Here is a 16636-nt window from a genome sequence, read left to right as displayed (position 1 = left end):
GCAGTAGCCTACCATGGGGAACGTTATCAAACGCCTTACTAAAATCCATGTATACCACATCTACCGCTTTCCCCTCATCAACCTCCTTCGTCACCTTTTCAAAGAATTCAATAAGGTTTGTGAGGCACGACCTGCCCTTCACAAAACCATGCTGACTATCCTTGATCACATTATTCCTATCCAGATGTGCATAAATCCTATCCCTTACAATTCTCTCTAAGACTTTGCCCACAACAGAAGTGAGACTCACCGGCCTATAGTTACTAGGGTTATCCCTATTCCCCTTTTTGAACAAGGGAATCACATTTGCTATCCTCCAGTCTTCTGGCACTACTCCTGTAGACAAAGAGGACATAAAAATCAAGGCCAATGGCTCTGCAATCTCCTCCCTTGCTTCCCAGAGAAGACTTGCTGATATAGTGAGAGGTAGATGGGCAGTGTGCATATGAGAGTGGCTACATAGTCCATTCGGGACCTCAGCATAATATTGATTCTACTTTTCCTGATACGGGAATGTGCCCTGACTGAACTTGAACTAAATCCACTTTAACGGTGCCATTAGTTCTATTAGATTTTGACTATCAATCCTGATCCCACTAACGATGGTCCATCTTCCATTTATCATTCCTACTCTGGATTGTCTATTGTTTGCATAGCCATGACTAGCCAAAAAACTTGATAAAAGTACAGTTCTTCTAAATAACTCCATCCTGAATGTTGATGGATTTGATCTACCCCCTTTACCAGAATCAATTTCAGCATTTCCTTCTCTCTTTTTAAGCCAGAGATGTATTAATTTATAAAATTCATCAGCAAGTCTTCTCCTCCTCTGACACTTCACTATTAAAGATAAACTCACCATAGTTTTACCAGACCTGGCTGCTCTTTCACTAGGGAGAGTATTGGTGGTACTTTAACCTGAGGTGCCTCAGGCAACCTTTGGAGGGGTTGGGAAAGAGACCCCTTCACAGTAAGCCAGCCAGTGTGGGAATTGAACCAATGTTATCAGTGTTACTCTGTATTACAACCCAGCTGTCCAGCCAATTCAGCTAACCAACTCCTTATTTTGCTATTACCACCCATCGACAACAGATTAAGTTCTCCATTAAAACTACAAGTTTGCACTTTCTTCCCATACTTTCCTGTCTGATACAGTTTTTGTTCTGAATGATGACCAATGAAACATACTCAGTTGGATAATGGTACACTGATTGTTCTAGCTTTAACCAAACAGATTCTGCCTTTAAGCTTTCAAAAGATCTTCTCTTTCCAGAATAATATGTTCTCCTTAATCAAAACGGGCATGAATCCTTTATTTCTTTGCTCCCTTTTCCAGAATAATTTATCGCCATGAATATTTTGCATTCAATTCTGCTTGTTTTTCAGCAAGTTTTTTTTTTATTCATTTGTGGGACTTGGATGACGCTGGCTGGCCAGCACTGATAGCCCATCCCTATTTGCCCTTGACAAGGTGGCGGTGAGCTGCCTTCTTGAATCGTTACTGTTTGACCCACAATGCTGGTAGGGAGGGAATTCTAGGATTTTGACCCAACAATTGTGAAGGAATGGCAGTATATTTCTAAGTCAGGGTTGTGAGTGGCTTAGAGGGAAACTTGCAGGTGTTGGTGTTCCCAAGTACCTGATGCCCTTGTCCTTCTCAATGGAAGTGATTGCGGGTTTGGAAGGTGCTGTCTAAGGATCTTTGCTGAATTTCTGCATTGCATCTTGTAGATAGTGGCAGCACTGTGCACTGAGCGGCAGTGGTGAAGCGATTGAATGTTTGTGGGTGTGGTGCCAATCAAGCAGGTTGCTTTTTCCTGGAATGTGTCAAGCAACTTGAGTGTTGTTGGGACTGCACCCATCCAGGCATGTGGGGAATATTCCATCAGACTCCTGACTTGTGTCTTGGGAGATGGTGGATAGACTTTGGGGTGTCAGGAGGTGACTTACTCGTAACGGTATCCCTAAGTCTTGTAGCCATGGTGTTTATGTGGTGAGTCCAGTTGAGTTTCTGGTCAATAGTAGCCCCAAGGATGTTGACAGTAGAAAATTCAGCCATGGTAATACCGTTGAATGTCAAGGGGCGGTGGTTAGTGTCTCTTATTGGTGATGGTCATTATCTGATATCTGTGTGGCACAAATGTTACTTGCTACTTGTCAGCCTAAGATCTTATTCCATTTGAGCACGCACTGCTTGAGTATCTGAGGAGTCACGAATGGTGCTGAACACTGTGCAATCATTGGCGAACATCCCCACTTCTGACCTTTCGACACAGGGAAGTTCATTGAAGCAGCTGAAGATTGTTGGGCCTGGGACACTACCCTGAGGATCTCCTGCAGAGATATCCTGGAGATGTTCCTCCACAACCACAACCATTTTCCTTTGTGTCAGGTATCTTTCTAACCAGCAGAGTGTTTGCCCTGCGATACCTATTGATTCCAGTTTTGTTCGGGCTCCTTGATGCCATACTCAGTCAAATGTGGCCTTGATGTCAAGGGCTGTCACTCTCGCCTCACCTCTGGAATTCAGCTCTTTTGTCCTTGCTTAAACCAAGGATGTAATGAGATCAGGAGATGAGTGATCCTGGCAAAACCCAAACTGGATGTCACTGAACCATATTGTTCTAAGTTAAGTCTTGTATTAATTTAGAGGTTGCATTTTGAAGTGTTCCTTGTTCTTCTCTGTCACCGAATCAAACCTTGTCCTATTTTATTCAATCATCTTTAATCCAGATACATCATTGTTCAAATCTACACTGACAATACCTAACGCTGCTCCAGTATATCAGCATTAGCATTAAACCCAGAATTTATGTATACTGTCAGTATCAAACAAGACACCCAGTGAATTTTACATACATCACCAAGATCCAGCACAGACACTTCATTCAACCTACATACATGGTCAATATTTAATCTGGGCACAGAACCGATTTCATTGAACCCAATGCCATGACCCATTTGACCCACACACAAAAAACAACCCATTAGAGATCAGTGATCTCAACTGGACAGTCAGAATCCAACACAATCATTTCAGTGATATTGCCTGTACTGTTAAAATTCAAACTAAACAAATAATTGACTTTAACTTCATCCTATAGCACAGAAATGCTGCTTAGCTGCATTATATGCAAGGTAAACCCATGTTTAAAACTACCTGTACAGTCATTTGAAAACCAATATTCTCTTTTACTAAATGACATGTCAATATGCATCTCACAGATAGTATCACTTAAAGCAGCAATGCCAATATACAAGGCTCAATTCATAGAGTTTATGTATGATATTTTCTCAGAAGAATACATTCTTGACACAACCAGGGAGTGGGTTATTTTACATGTGGTAATGTACGGTAAGACATGTATAAATAATGTATTCCTGTATTCCTGATGAAGGGCTTTTGCCCGAAGCGTCGATTTTACTACTCCTCGGATGCTGCCTGAACTGCTGTGCTCTTCCAGCACCACTAATCCAGAATGTATAAATAATTATCTCATTGGAAATATTCTGTTGTGAAAGAACATTTACAGCCCAATGTGTACATGTTCAGGGACTTACTACCACAGTAACCAACCACAAAAATTATATTTATGATCTAGCAAGCTAGGTTTCATTATTGACTCTGACCTATCCAGTAATATCATAAAATGGGATCATAATAATATTCAGAATAAAGATGAGACTGTTTGGTCAAAAAGTATCTTAAAGTTAAATAAAGGTAGTTATTGAAATGGTATTGCTGTTCATGCTTTCAATCAATTTTCTTTTACACAAGTGTTCTTGTTGGTGAGGTGGGCAAAGGGATACAGAATTCGGTTTGTAGTTCAATTTGATTTAATGGCAAAATATTCTTTGTTAAAAACACCATATGATAATTTCCCAAATTCCCACAATATATACTCTTTATCTAGCAGTAAACATCTGAGAACAGACATTACCCACAACAGTCCACATGTTTGTTAGAATCTCCTTCCTCCCTGACAGAGAGCTAGCTCTCTTTCACAAAAATGGCTCTCGCAGATCAGGGACACATTTGTTCCAGATCTTTTTGGGTTGTTGCAAGTCTTCTGTTATGTGTCTTGCTGTGAGTCTGCACTGAGCAGGTAGATTTCTGGTGTGTTCCTGAACATTCTGTAGCCATTGGCCAATGGGGTCATGAGCTGGGTTCAAGACATCCAATGGGGTTGCACCAAGACCCTTCACTGTTGCCATATCAGAGAGGTATAAACAGCATATCCTCAGGCACAGGCTGGAAGTCAAGTTACCAGAAAGTCTGATTAATACTTCTCCAATACACAACTCTTGGGTTGGTTGTAACACTTTCCTTCTGAACCTTTATGACCTCTTTGACCTTGGTTTCCACTGTTCTCTATGGGTGAAACTGCTATCTGCTCTTTGGTTTGACATTAGTGAGAAAAACACATTGGGGAAAATAAAGGAACTAAACTGTAACAAATCCTTTGGACCTGCATCAAGGAGTTTTTCTCCCAAAAAGTAGCCAGATAGATTGTAGATTCAAAGATTATAATCTTTTAACTTTCATTAGATTTTGAAAAACTGCCAATGAAATATCCCTGTTCAAGAAATAAAGGAAACAGAGAGCAGGAAACTATATATTCTTGTTGTTCCAACTTCTGCCATTGGGAAAATGCTGAAATCCATTACTAAGGAAATACCAAGCAGGGCATTTAGAAAATCATATTACGATCACTACTTTAGTCCAAAGTTTGTGCGAAGATTTGTAGCTCGGGTGCTCGTTGTTGTGGTTCTGTTCGCCGAGCTGGAAGTTCTTGTTGCAAACGTTTCGTCCCCTGGCTAGGTGACATCATCAGTGCTTGGGAGCCTCCTGCGAAGCGCTTCTTTGATGTTTCCTCCGGTGTTTATAGTGGTCTGTCCCTGCCGCTTCCGGTGTCAGTTTCAGCTGTCCGCTGTAGTGGTTGGTATATTGGGTCCAGGTCGATGTGTTTGTTGACTTTAGTCCATTGGATGGGTCAGAATGATGTGCACAATGGTTTCCTGACACAGTATGTAGACAAGCCAACAATGGGCAAGGCAACATTGGATTTGGTATTGGGTAATAAACCTGGCCAGGTGATAGATTTGGAAGGTGGTGAGCACTTTGGTGATTGTGACCACAATTCAGTTACATTTACTTTAGCAGAGAGGGATAGGTATATACCACACACAGGATATGAGTTATAGCTGGGGGAAAGGCAATTATGACATGATTAGGCAAGATTTAGGATGCATAGGATAGGGAAGGAAACTACAGGGGATGGGCACAATTGAAATGTGGAGTGTTTTCAAGTAACTGCTATTGTGTATCCTTGATAAGGGCTAAGAAGAGCCAGGAGGGGACAGGAGAAGTCATTGGCAGTAACATCAACGAAAACCATTAGGCTTTATATGGGTATGTCAGGAATAAAAGAATGACTAGAGAAAGATTAGGACCAATCAAGGATAGCCGTGTGTAGAGTCCGAGGAGATGGGGAAGCACTAACTGAATATTAATTGTAAGTATTCACCTTGGAAAAAGACAACGTTGTAGAGGGAAATACTGAGATACAGGCTAGACTAGACAGGATTGACGTTCACAAGGAGGAGGTGTTAGCAACTCTGAAAAGTGAGCAAATAGATGAGTCCTCTGGGCTGGATGGAATTTATCCTAGGGTTCCCTGGGAAGCCAGGGAGGAGATTGCAGAGCCTTTGACTTTGATCTTAATGTCGTCACTGTCCACAGGAATAGTGCCAGAAGACTGGAGGATAGCAAATGTCGTTTCCTTGTTTAAGAAGTGGAGTAGACAACCCTGGAAATTATAGACCAGTGCGTCTTACTTTGGTTGTTGGTAATGTTACGACACGAGGTAAACCCCTCTGCTAAATTAGACCGGCCCCACAGAAAAAGTTCACCTTGCGCCGTAATCTGTTAAAATTCGAGAGGCAAAGAACTATCCCAGAGGTCACTATTTCAAGTAAAAATTAACAATTTTATTCTGTAAGTCCAACAAAGAATATTAAAACCAACAACTATTTATAACTCCTTTCCCTTAAACCTATTTTTTACCTCCCACTCTGCAATATGGGTCCAATAAAGTCCCAATTAAGATTTACAAAAAATAAATTCATGCTTCAAAAACCAGTCAGCTTTGTCAATTCTCCTTTGTAGATTTTCTCCAACTTGGTTTCAGTGTTCTGCTGTGCAAACTTCTTAACAGCAGGTTCCGTTCAGCTTGCTCCTCAACTAGCAGCCTACATTTGTGGATGCCCTCGGTGGTTCTTCCTCTAACTGTTTAAAATGTTTAGTTTTGTACCCCAAAACATAGTATTAAACCAATGAAATAATCCAATCAAAATACTAAAATCAAATTTGATTTTATCTTGGGGCATAAACTGATTGGCTGGATTTGAATTTTTTTTATTTCATGGCAAGTCAGCTGCAGCTATTTGCTTAAACTGAGTGTTACATTCTTACTTTGTTCAGAACTCTGTGCTTTGTCAGTCCTTGCGGGTTTTTCAACTCTCTTAAAGGTACAGTACGTTTCTACACCTTCATAACAGTAAAATGTTGGAAAAGGTTATGAGAGATAGGATTTATCATCCTCTAGAGAGGAATAAGTTAATTCGGGACAGTAACATGGTTTTGTGAAGGGTAGGTCATGCCTCACAAACCTTATTGAGTTCTTTGAGATGGTGAGCAAACATGTGGATGATGGTAAAGTGGTTGATGTGGTGTATGTGGATTTAAGCAAGGCATTTGATAATGTCTCCCACGTAGGCTATTGCACAAAATACGATGGCATGGGATTGAGGGTGATTGAGGGTGAGAAGTTGGCTAGCTGAAAGAAGACGGAGGGTGGTCGTTGATGGAAAACATTCATCCTGAAGTTTAGTTACTAGTGGTGTACAGCAAGGATCAGTTTTGGGCCACTGCTATTTATCATTTTTATAAATGACCTAGATGAGGGCGTAGAAGGATGGGTTAATAAATTTGCGGATGACACTAAGGTCAGTGGATAGTGCTGAAGGATGTTGTAGGTTCCAGAGGGACATAGATAAGCTGCAGAGCTTGGTATCTATACCCATTCCTAACTTGTATAATTTCTCCCAGCACACCTGCCACCCTAATCACTATTCACCTGCTGCACTAACCCCTTTTTCACCGACCAGCTTTCTCCCTCACCCATCTCCACTCCTCTGTCCTACTCCTTTATTCACCTGCCACCTTACTCTCCACTTTCCTTCTGCTCTAATTCTCTCTACTTGGCACCTGGATGCTACATTCCTCTGATATTCTAACCCCACCCAACTCTCATCATACCTCCTAACTGTCACTTTACCACCTTATTAACTTTACCTATCTACCTTCTCTCAGTAGCAGTCAGTGAGGTGCTGGAACCTTTAAACCATGTGGCCCATAAGCTACTGCAGTAAAATGTGGACACTGTCGAGGACTGATCCATTTCGCTGCTGCCTAATGAACTCCTTCGGCTGCAACAGCTCCTGTCTCAGAGGTTCAGCTGGACATTTTCTGGTAAAGCAAGTGGGCAATAACTTTGTAAGCAGAAATACAAACTTGAATCTACAAATTTGTTTTGTAAGTTTCTTTCAGAGAGAGACTGCAGAGGGAACTGTTGATCTCTTGGCGCATGCAAATTAATTAGCATGCAAGTACAAGTCATTAGGATTGCAAATGGAATGTTGGGGATTTATTGAAACCAGGATGGAATATAAAGGCCTCTCCATAAGATACATAGAATACGTCACAGAAATTTGGTCTCCTTGTTAATGAGGGGCAGACTTGCCTTGGAGAAGCTTCACAAGATGGACTCCTGGAATCACCAGATTTTTTTTGGATTATTTTGAAGAGGTTAGATCAATTCTTATGACATTTGGAGAAGAATGAGAGGTGATCTTATTGAAACAATAATTCCATGGGGTTTGGCAGCTGGATGTTGACTAGATGCTTTCTCTCAAAGAATCTGGGACAAGATCACATTGGGAAATCACTTAACTTTAAACATTTAAGATGAATAGAAGGATAATACTTTTGAGGATCATGCAGCTTAGGAATGCTTTGCTGTTAGAAAGCAGTGGAGGTTATTGAACATGGTCAAGATCGGTTTTGGTAGCTTTTTCGATTTATAAGGGAGTAAAGGAAAGCACTGGAGTGGGAATCAAGAAAAAAAAGTGTCTTTAAAAACACTATCGGGTCATCCATGCTGCTGACAAATGTGGTAAGCTCAAGGGTACATAGTTGACTCCCCTCCCCCACACTTTATGGTCTTGTGTCAAGTTTGAAATTAACTATCCTCGCCGAGCCAAGCTTGGAGATTACATGGAAAACATCTGCAACTTCAGGGCCTCACCAAAAGTAATCATCCACCTGTACTAAGCTGTCAGCACTCAGCACAGATATTCCATTTTCCAATCTTAACTGCAGACTGTTCCTGGGTTACTTTCTAGAGACCGTTCACAAGTTGATCCGTACGCAGGTTGGAACACAATGCAGATAAAGGTAAAGCAGTTATGCATAAGCACAGGAAGTATTCCTATGTCTAGTCTTTAAACTTCACCCTTCCTTAGACTCATTGTAAGTACGAGTTAATATGAGCATTTGTAAGTTCGATGTTTGTAAACTGGAGGCCCTTGTATATTTGTGTAGTGACAACATTGATCTAGCCTGCATTGTTAATAATCAACACAGGCTTTATTACTGATTGGTGACACTGTACACATCCAGCTCAGGAAAATGCACTGACCGAAACCAAACAAAACAGTTGACCCACAAACCAAATCATAGTCCACACCCTTAAGTGTACTAAACTCAAACATGTCACTTTTTATACAATGTAAAAAAAGTACATACAATTGAATACAAAAAGTTTGTAGTTTCTTAGAAAAGATTAGGGTGGGCGATGTGTCATAATTGTAGTATGTGGGAACTCATGGATGCCAATTGTTCTAGACCAAACACAGCAGCACATCTTTAATGTTCATAAATTCTGAACCAAAGTTGGTTGAACTGGAAACTGAACTACAGACACTGCAACACATGAGGAGGAGAAAGCCACTTGGATTCTTTATATAATGATCAGGCACTCCACATGTGAATTCTCTGAGAGTCCTGGAGTACTCCAAGATGAAAAAAAAACCCATCCTTCAGCCCATTGGTGTCCATGCTGGAGTTTGACCTCATTGGAGTTCAGAAGAATGACTGGCAATCTTATGTTTCAATAAGATTAATTGACAGGACGATTGCTGATGAGAATTTGATTCCTCTTGTGGGAGAGTCTAGAACCAGACAGCATAATCTCAGAGTAAAGGGTCACCTATTTTGGAACATAGGAATAGGTGATTCAGCCCCTCAAGCCTGTTTCCCCATGCAATCAGATTGTGGCTGATCTGTGGATTAACACCATATACCTGCTAAGGTAAATTATATAAGCTATATCTCAAGACACATACCCCTTAATATCTTTTCTGACAATTTTAAATAGGAGATTAATTTAACAAGTGATCCATCATCCACTGCCTTTAGAAAAGTGATTCAGCACTGAATGAGGCCATTTGATTTAACTTATCTCTGCTGACCTAAAAATACCCAGATGCCCTTTCTAGTGCCAACTTGCTGCACACAGCACACATCCCTGCAGCTTACAGCTTCAAGGTGCAGATCCAAGCACCTTTCGAAGGAGTTTAGGGTCTTTTCCTCCACCACTAATTCAGGCAGTGAATTCCAAATACCCATATGTTGCATAAAGATATTTTCCCTCATATCCCCTCTAACCCTTCTATCACTTAGATTCAATCTATGACCCCGGTTTCTGAACTCCGCAAGGGAAACAGGTTCCTCCTGCCTACTCAATCCCTCCCAATTTTGTATACCTTAATCATGTCACCCCTCAGTCTTCTCTGATACAAGACAACTCTAAACTTTCCAATTTCTCCTCGTAGCTACATTTCCAGCCTTGACAATGTTGCAATAAATCTCTGCACTCTGTCCACAGCAATTACATCCTTTTCATAAAGTGGTGATCAGAACTGCACACAATAGTTGCAGCATTAGTCATGTCTGATACAAAGATAGGCATATAATGACAAAATTGTATTCTATATCTCTGCATTCCATATGCCTTCTTTACAACCTTATCTACCTGTACTGCTATCTTTAGGGCTTATGTGCCATAAAAGCGCAATCTATCACTTCATCTACCCCTCTCAGTATATTCCCATTTATTGTGTATTCCCTTTTACTGTTTGACCTCCTTAATATGTTTTCACATATAGGAGTTGAACTCTATCTGCCACTTTCCTGCCCAACCACCAACCCATCTGTATCATTTTGAAGCTTACAACTATCCTCTAGTCACTAGACAGCCAATTTCTGTCATCTGCAAGTTTCCTAATTGTGCCCCCTACATTCAAGTTTAAATTGTTCATACAAAAAACAGACAGCATGGATCCCAACACTACCTGAAACCGCTTTCCAGCTTGTGATGATTAGAAAGTAATCCTCAGAGAATCTATTATTTCCTCCTTGACCTCCTTCATCAACCTAGGAAGTAATCCATCTGACCTTGATTTATCCACTTTGAAGGATTCCACCTCTAACACGTCCTCTCTCATGATTATTTTGTCCAATATTTCATACTGCTACTCTTGGATTACTATATCCACATCATCCTTTCATGTGTTAATATAGAGACAAAAATTCATTTAAAATTCTTCCCATATCCTTGTCGTCTTCACACGTTTCCTTCATATCTGACAGGTCCCACTTTTTCCTGTAACTATAATTTTGCTCTTTATTCTGTTTGCTAACGTTTCTCATACCCTCCGATCTCCTTTTGTCCCCACTTGATCCCTGTACTTTCTATATTCTTCAAGGCTGTCTGCAGTGTTGAGTATTTTTGTAGATAACCATGGGAGTCGAGACAGAGCAGCAACATTCTTAGTTTTGGAGGCGATGTCTGCTTTGTGCCCTGAGGATCTCACTTCAGTGCCTCCCACAAGTTTACTGTTATGACAGAGCAAACCCCTCTTAATATAAACCCAACATTAAATTGAGGAGCAAATTTCCCAGATTTCACTATTTAAAGTAAAAATTAACCATTCTGTACATCAAATAAAAGAGAAAACCCTGATTAAGATTTACCAAAAAAAACTCATGTTTCAAGTCGATCCTCCTGTCACCTTTGTCTTCTGCTGCACAACTTAGTTGCAGTTCTGCCCTACTGTTCGAATTGGCCAGTTTTTATACCCCAAAACATTGAACTTTACTGTTCGGGATGACATCAAGCCAATGAAATAATCCAATGGGATATTAGTATCAGAGACATAATTTAAACAGATTAGCCAAATTTCAATTTATTTTTGTCCCATGGCAACACAACTCCAGCTATTTCTTTTCAACTAAATGTTGAATTTTAGTCGGTCTTTGCTAGTTTCTTCTCTTAGAGGTACAGTACATACCTACACCTTCATAACATCGCCCCCTTATAAAGAGGGGCCATCATAATGAAAAGATGACTTCTTTTTTTCCTCTATTCTTTAACCACATTACCATGTCATACATATGACTAATCTAAGTTCATATTAACTTCTTCCCACATACACAGAACATTGAAAGTATAGATGAGATGTTATTCAGTTAAATCCACAATAACACATCTGTGATTACATTCTTACAAACCTATAATAATATGTACAATTTGGATATTAGCAGTCTGATCCAAGACTTCAATGTAATAGTCTCAGTGTTGTCTTTAAAGCATTCCAAGAATGTAAGAGGATTATGATCCTTGTACACAACTGTCTCAGACACATTTTAATGTGTGTATCAGTAACAATGTTGCAAAGCCAGTATCAAACTCAATAGTTTTGTTGAACATGGAGTATTTCTTCTGGTGGATGTGGAGTTACTTCCACAAGTAACCAACTTGCAGTTCAATCCCATAATCTTTCTGTAGCAATACAGCTCCAACTACTGTTGGAGTCACACATAGCAACTTTGTTGGGTGTAGCTAAAACTAGTGCGATGACTAATATTGCTTTTAAAATGGTTGAATACCTCTTGGCATTGTTCTAGGCAAAAGGAGGACTGCAGATGTTGGAAACCAGAGTTCAGATCAGAATGGTACTGGAAAAGCACAGGAGATCAGGCAGCATCTGAGGAGCAGGAAAATTGACATTTCAGGCAAAGGAGCTTCATCAGAAGGGCTTTTGCACAAAACATCAATTTTCCTGCTCCTCAGATGCTGCCTGAATTGCTGTGCTTTTCCAGCACCTTCTGACCTAAACTCTTGGCATTGTTCTGCCCACTGAAACTATGTTCTGCTTCAGTTAACACTGTCACTACACTACTAAAGTTTGGAACAAACTTAGGACTCAACAAAAATTCTAACTAAGAATCAAAGCACCTCTTCAAGGTTGGTCATGGAAATTCTTCAGGGGCCTTTGTCTTTGCATGCCATGTAGTCAACAATCCATGACTGATGCTATGCCCCAAGAACATCACCTGCTTTTGCAAATTCTGCTTTAAGTTTATCACCAGTTTTGCTTCTGTGTACCATGTGACCTTTCCAGGACTTAAAGATCACTACAGCATCCAATAGACTGGACAGTTTGTTAACCCATCCACAGCTCTGTTCATGAGTCTTCAAAGTGTGGTGGGTGTGTTCTTCATTCCAAAGGGCATCACTGAATCGATTATAGCCTATTTGGGCTTACAAATGCAGAAATTCCTTTCGCCGTCTGATAAAGGTACTGCCAGTAACCACGCAGCAAGTCCAACTTGATGTAACTGGCTTGTCTAACTTTCTTGATGCAGTCCTCCAATCTAGGAATTGGTTACGAGTCCAATTTTGTAACAGCATTGACCTTCCGATAATCCATGCAAAATCATTGAGACCCATCTGGGTTGGGAACTAAGATGATCAGTAACCTGCACTCGCTCTGACTTGGTTTGATGATGTCCTCATTGAGGATGGCCTCCTCCTGTCTGGTCTGGCTGTGAAAGGGTTAAACCAATAGGGGATGCTGTTCTGATAAAACAATATCCCCATGTCTATTTCATGTAGAATAGCATTAGCCCTCCCCATCTGATCCTACATATGTCCTCATACTGCAATATGAAAGTTTCAAATGCATTCTTTGTTCCTGAAACAGATAGTTCACTCATCTCACTGAGCACTTTTCATTTTTTAAACATTGAGGCACAACAAAAATCCATGTCATCTGTGACTTGGATTCCAGACTCTGGGGGCAGTAACTAACCTGTTGCCCCAGTCCTTTCTCTATGAGAAAGAGGTGTCAGCATATTCACTTGACATACCCAATAGTTCAATTTGACAGGGACCATTAAACCTGGCTTGAAGGGATCTCCCACCACTGGTTACAATATGAACACATCACCCCCATGGGAAAACATCCAAGTTTTTATCTGCCACCTGCTTCATTTTATGCTGTACCCCTTCAGGCACTGTTTAGCTAACTCACCTACTCGATTTAGTGTCTCCCTTACCTCTGATACACAAGGGAAGAGAGAGACCCCAGACTTTGCACGTGTCAATTTCTTTAATTTCAAAGGGCTTTTCACTTCATACCTGAATATTTACTCAAAGGGAGTAAAACAGTAGATTTGTTTGGGGCATCTCTGAAGGCAAACAATATGAACAGGATTTATTTATCCCAACCATTCTGGTAATCCTGACAGTATGCTCTCAACATGGTCTGATGCCACCTTCCTAAAGCTCCCTGGGATTCAGGATGATCCTTACTGGATTTCAAGTGCTATATACCTAAACTATCCATAACCTCCTTAAACAGCTTAACAGTAAAGTTTGACCCTTGGTCCAACTGAATTTCAGTGGGTAACCCATACTACATAAAGAAAGCTACTGACTCCTCTACCAGATTTTTAACCTTTATATCCCAGAACAGAATTGTCTCCAGAAGTCTGGTAGACACATCTGTTATGGTTAAGTACTGGTTCCCATTTTTAGTTCTTAGGAGGGGATCTACATAATTATAATAGACATGAGAGATTCTTTGAATGCAGGAATTGGCAACAAAGGTGTGGCAGAGTCTTGACTTTGCCTTCTTTTAATCTCCATCCTGTTGACAGTGTTGACTAAGCCACAACTACTCAAGTTCAAACTCTTTTGCTCAGCTCAGAACCTTCTCTCTATGTTCCAACTCCATTGTCCTCAGTTGTAATTTTTTTAAAAACACTCTACTGCACTGGTCTGTTTCTTTAACACACCTAAGTGAGGGAGTAATTCCCTTACAAGTTTCTGCTTTTTATCCTCAGTTAAACCCAATTCTTACTTCTTTGCTAATTATAAAAGGGGTATGTTTTCTTTCTAAACTTTAGAAAAACTTAGGAATCATCTTCAAACCCTAAAACCTCTTTGGCATTTTAAGAGCCATTTCTCAGTTTTAATTGAACCAACCACAAGTAACCAAAATTAAACAAGTTGCTTCACCTACATTTTATTATTTAGGACACTAATCTACTGGGCTTTTTCACACCCCAAATCTCAGATTGGATCTGTCTAAACTTATCCAAATCACAGATGAGAGCTCCCAAACTGTTACAACACAAGGTAAACCCCTCTGCTAATTTAAACCAGACAAAAGCTCAACTTGCACCATAACCTGATAAGTTTCAAAAGGCAAGGAACTACCCAAGATTTCACTATTTAAATTTTAAAAAGTTAACCATTTTATCCTTTGAGTCAGAGAGCATTAAAGCAACAACTCCTTTCTTTTTAAAAAAATACCTGTTACCTCCTACTCTACAATACTGCTCCAACACAAAATAAAATTAAGATTTACAAAAAAAAATTACATCTCAAAACCAGCCAGCATGGTCAACCTTCCTGGGTCATATTTTCTTTGGTCCTCTGCTGCATAACTTTGCATATGGACAGGTACCTTTCAGAGATCAATCCAGCTAGCACCCTGAACTTGTAGGCATTCTTTGCAGTTCTCTCAAAAACAGGTCAAAATGTCCAGTTTTATACCCCAAAACATCAAATCATTTCATTGGTTTGATGTCATCCCAAACAGTAAAGTGCAAATTCGATTGGATATTGGTCTCTGAGGCATAATTTAAACTGATTGGCCAAATTTTAATTTGGTTTTGCTCCATTGCAACACAGCGCCAGCTATTTGTTTTAACCAAATGTTACATTTTTACCTTGTTCAGGACACTCTATGCTTTCAATCATTCCTTGCTGGCTTTCTCTCTCTCTTAAAGGTACAGTACACACCTACACCTTCATAAAATTTACCACAATTTATCCTCGAGAAGTCCTATTCAGACCACCTCAGCCAAATCACACCTTAATTGTGTAGAATTTACCTTCCCCCAGTTAAAAACATTTACTTCTGATTTATTTCTGCTGTTTTTCATAGTAAAGCTAAATCTAACTGAAGTGTGGTCTCTATCCCTGATGCGTTCACCCCACTGTCAGTTCACCTACTTGCTCATCTTTTATTTCCCAAAACTAAATCTAGAATTACATCTTGTCTCATTGGGCTTGTCACATATTGATTAAACATTCTTGCACACAGTACAGAAACTTTTCACCCTCAATGCCCCTTACGTTTTTTGAAATATCAGTGATATTGAGATAGTTAAACTCTCCTGCTATTATTGCCTTATTGCCTTATTGCCCTCTTACTTTTACAGGCAAAAATTTGTCTTATATAGCTTCTTCAAGCTCCCTGTCACTATTTGGGAGTCTGTAGTAAACTCCCAGTAGTGTGACTGTCCTTTTATAATTCCTGAATTCAACCCATAAAACCTCATTTGTGAACATGTTTAGTATAGAATTACAAAACTGTAATTGATTCATCAACCAATACTGCTGCACACCCTCCTTTTTTTGTCACCCACTCTACCCTGCCTGAAAGCTCTATATCCAGGGAAATTGACCTGCCAAATTTGCCCCTCCTTGAGCCAAGTTTCTGCTATGGCAACAACATTATCCTGACGTGTCTACCGGTGGCATTAGTTCATCTGCTTTGTAATACTCCTTGCATTGAAATATAAGCAGCTCAACCCCATCAATTTACTTTGTTAGATGCTTTTTAACCCTTATCTCTTTGGTCTTTCCAAATCACTGGCCATGTCACTAACTAATGTTCTATCTCTCGTTTCCTGGTCTGAATCTGCCCCATATAAGCACTTTGGTTCCCATCAGCCTGCCATTCCTGAAGAAGGGCTTATGCCTGAAATGTCGATTCTCCTGTTCCTTGGATGCTGCCTGACCTGCTGCGCTTTTCCAGCAACACATTTTCAGCATCAGCCTGCCATACTAGTATCAAGCCTCACCAACAAAACTAACAAAAGCCCGGGCAAGAATATTTGTCCTAGGTCTGCCCATAAGGCTTAGATAGGCTTCAACCTCTCCTGAAAGTGATGCAATGCCTCAAGAATCTAACCCCTTTCCCTGGTCCACCATTTACAGAATCATGGATTCATAGAGATGTACAGATTTTCCCAGGAGGCAACTTCCTCAGAGGTGGTATAACTGTTTGAGAGAGGAATGACCACACGGGACTCCCATACTTCTCTCCTGAAACTTTCATTTTGCCTGATGGTCATCCATTCCCTTTTTGCCTC

At 40.2% G+C, this 16636-nt stretch overlaps 1 protein-coding gene across 2 annotated transcripts in view; it reads right to left on the bottom strand.

The window, feature by feature from the left end:
• LOC122558700 (probable G-protein coupled receptor 139) overlaps window positions 1-14985 on the bottom strand; it is a 25483-nt gene extending 10498 nt beyond the window's left edge. The window contains exon 1 of one of the 2 annotated variants that reach the window (XM_043707493.1): window positions 14941-14985. The gene's annotated coding sequence lies outside the window, so the exon portion shown is untranslated. The remainder of the gene's footprint in view (window positions 1-14940) is intronic. The other variant, XM_043707494.1, reaches the window with a different exon arrangement.
• Window positions 14986-16636: the final 1651 nt, after the last annotated feature.

This window comes from Chiloscyllium plagiosum, chromosome 17, assembly GCF_004010195.1.
Source record: "Chiloscyllium plagiosum isolate BGI_BamShark_2017 chromosome 17, ASM401019v2, whole genome shotgun sequence".
Classification (NCBI taxonomy): Eukaryota; Metazoa; Chordata; class Chondrichthyes; order Orectolobiformes; family Hemiscylliidae; genus Chiloscyllium; species Chiloscyllium plagiosum.
The sequence above is the reverse complement of the archived record's forward strand: the minus strand, read 5'-3'. Positions and strand labels throughout refer to the sequence as shown.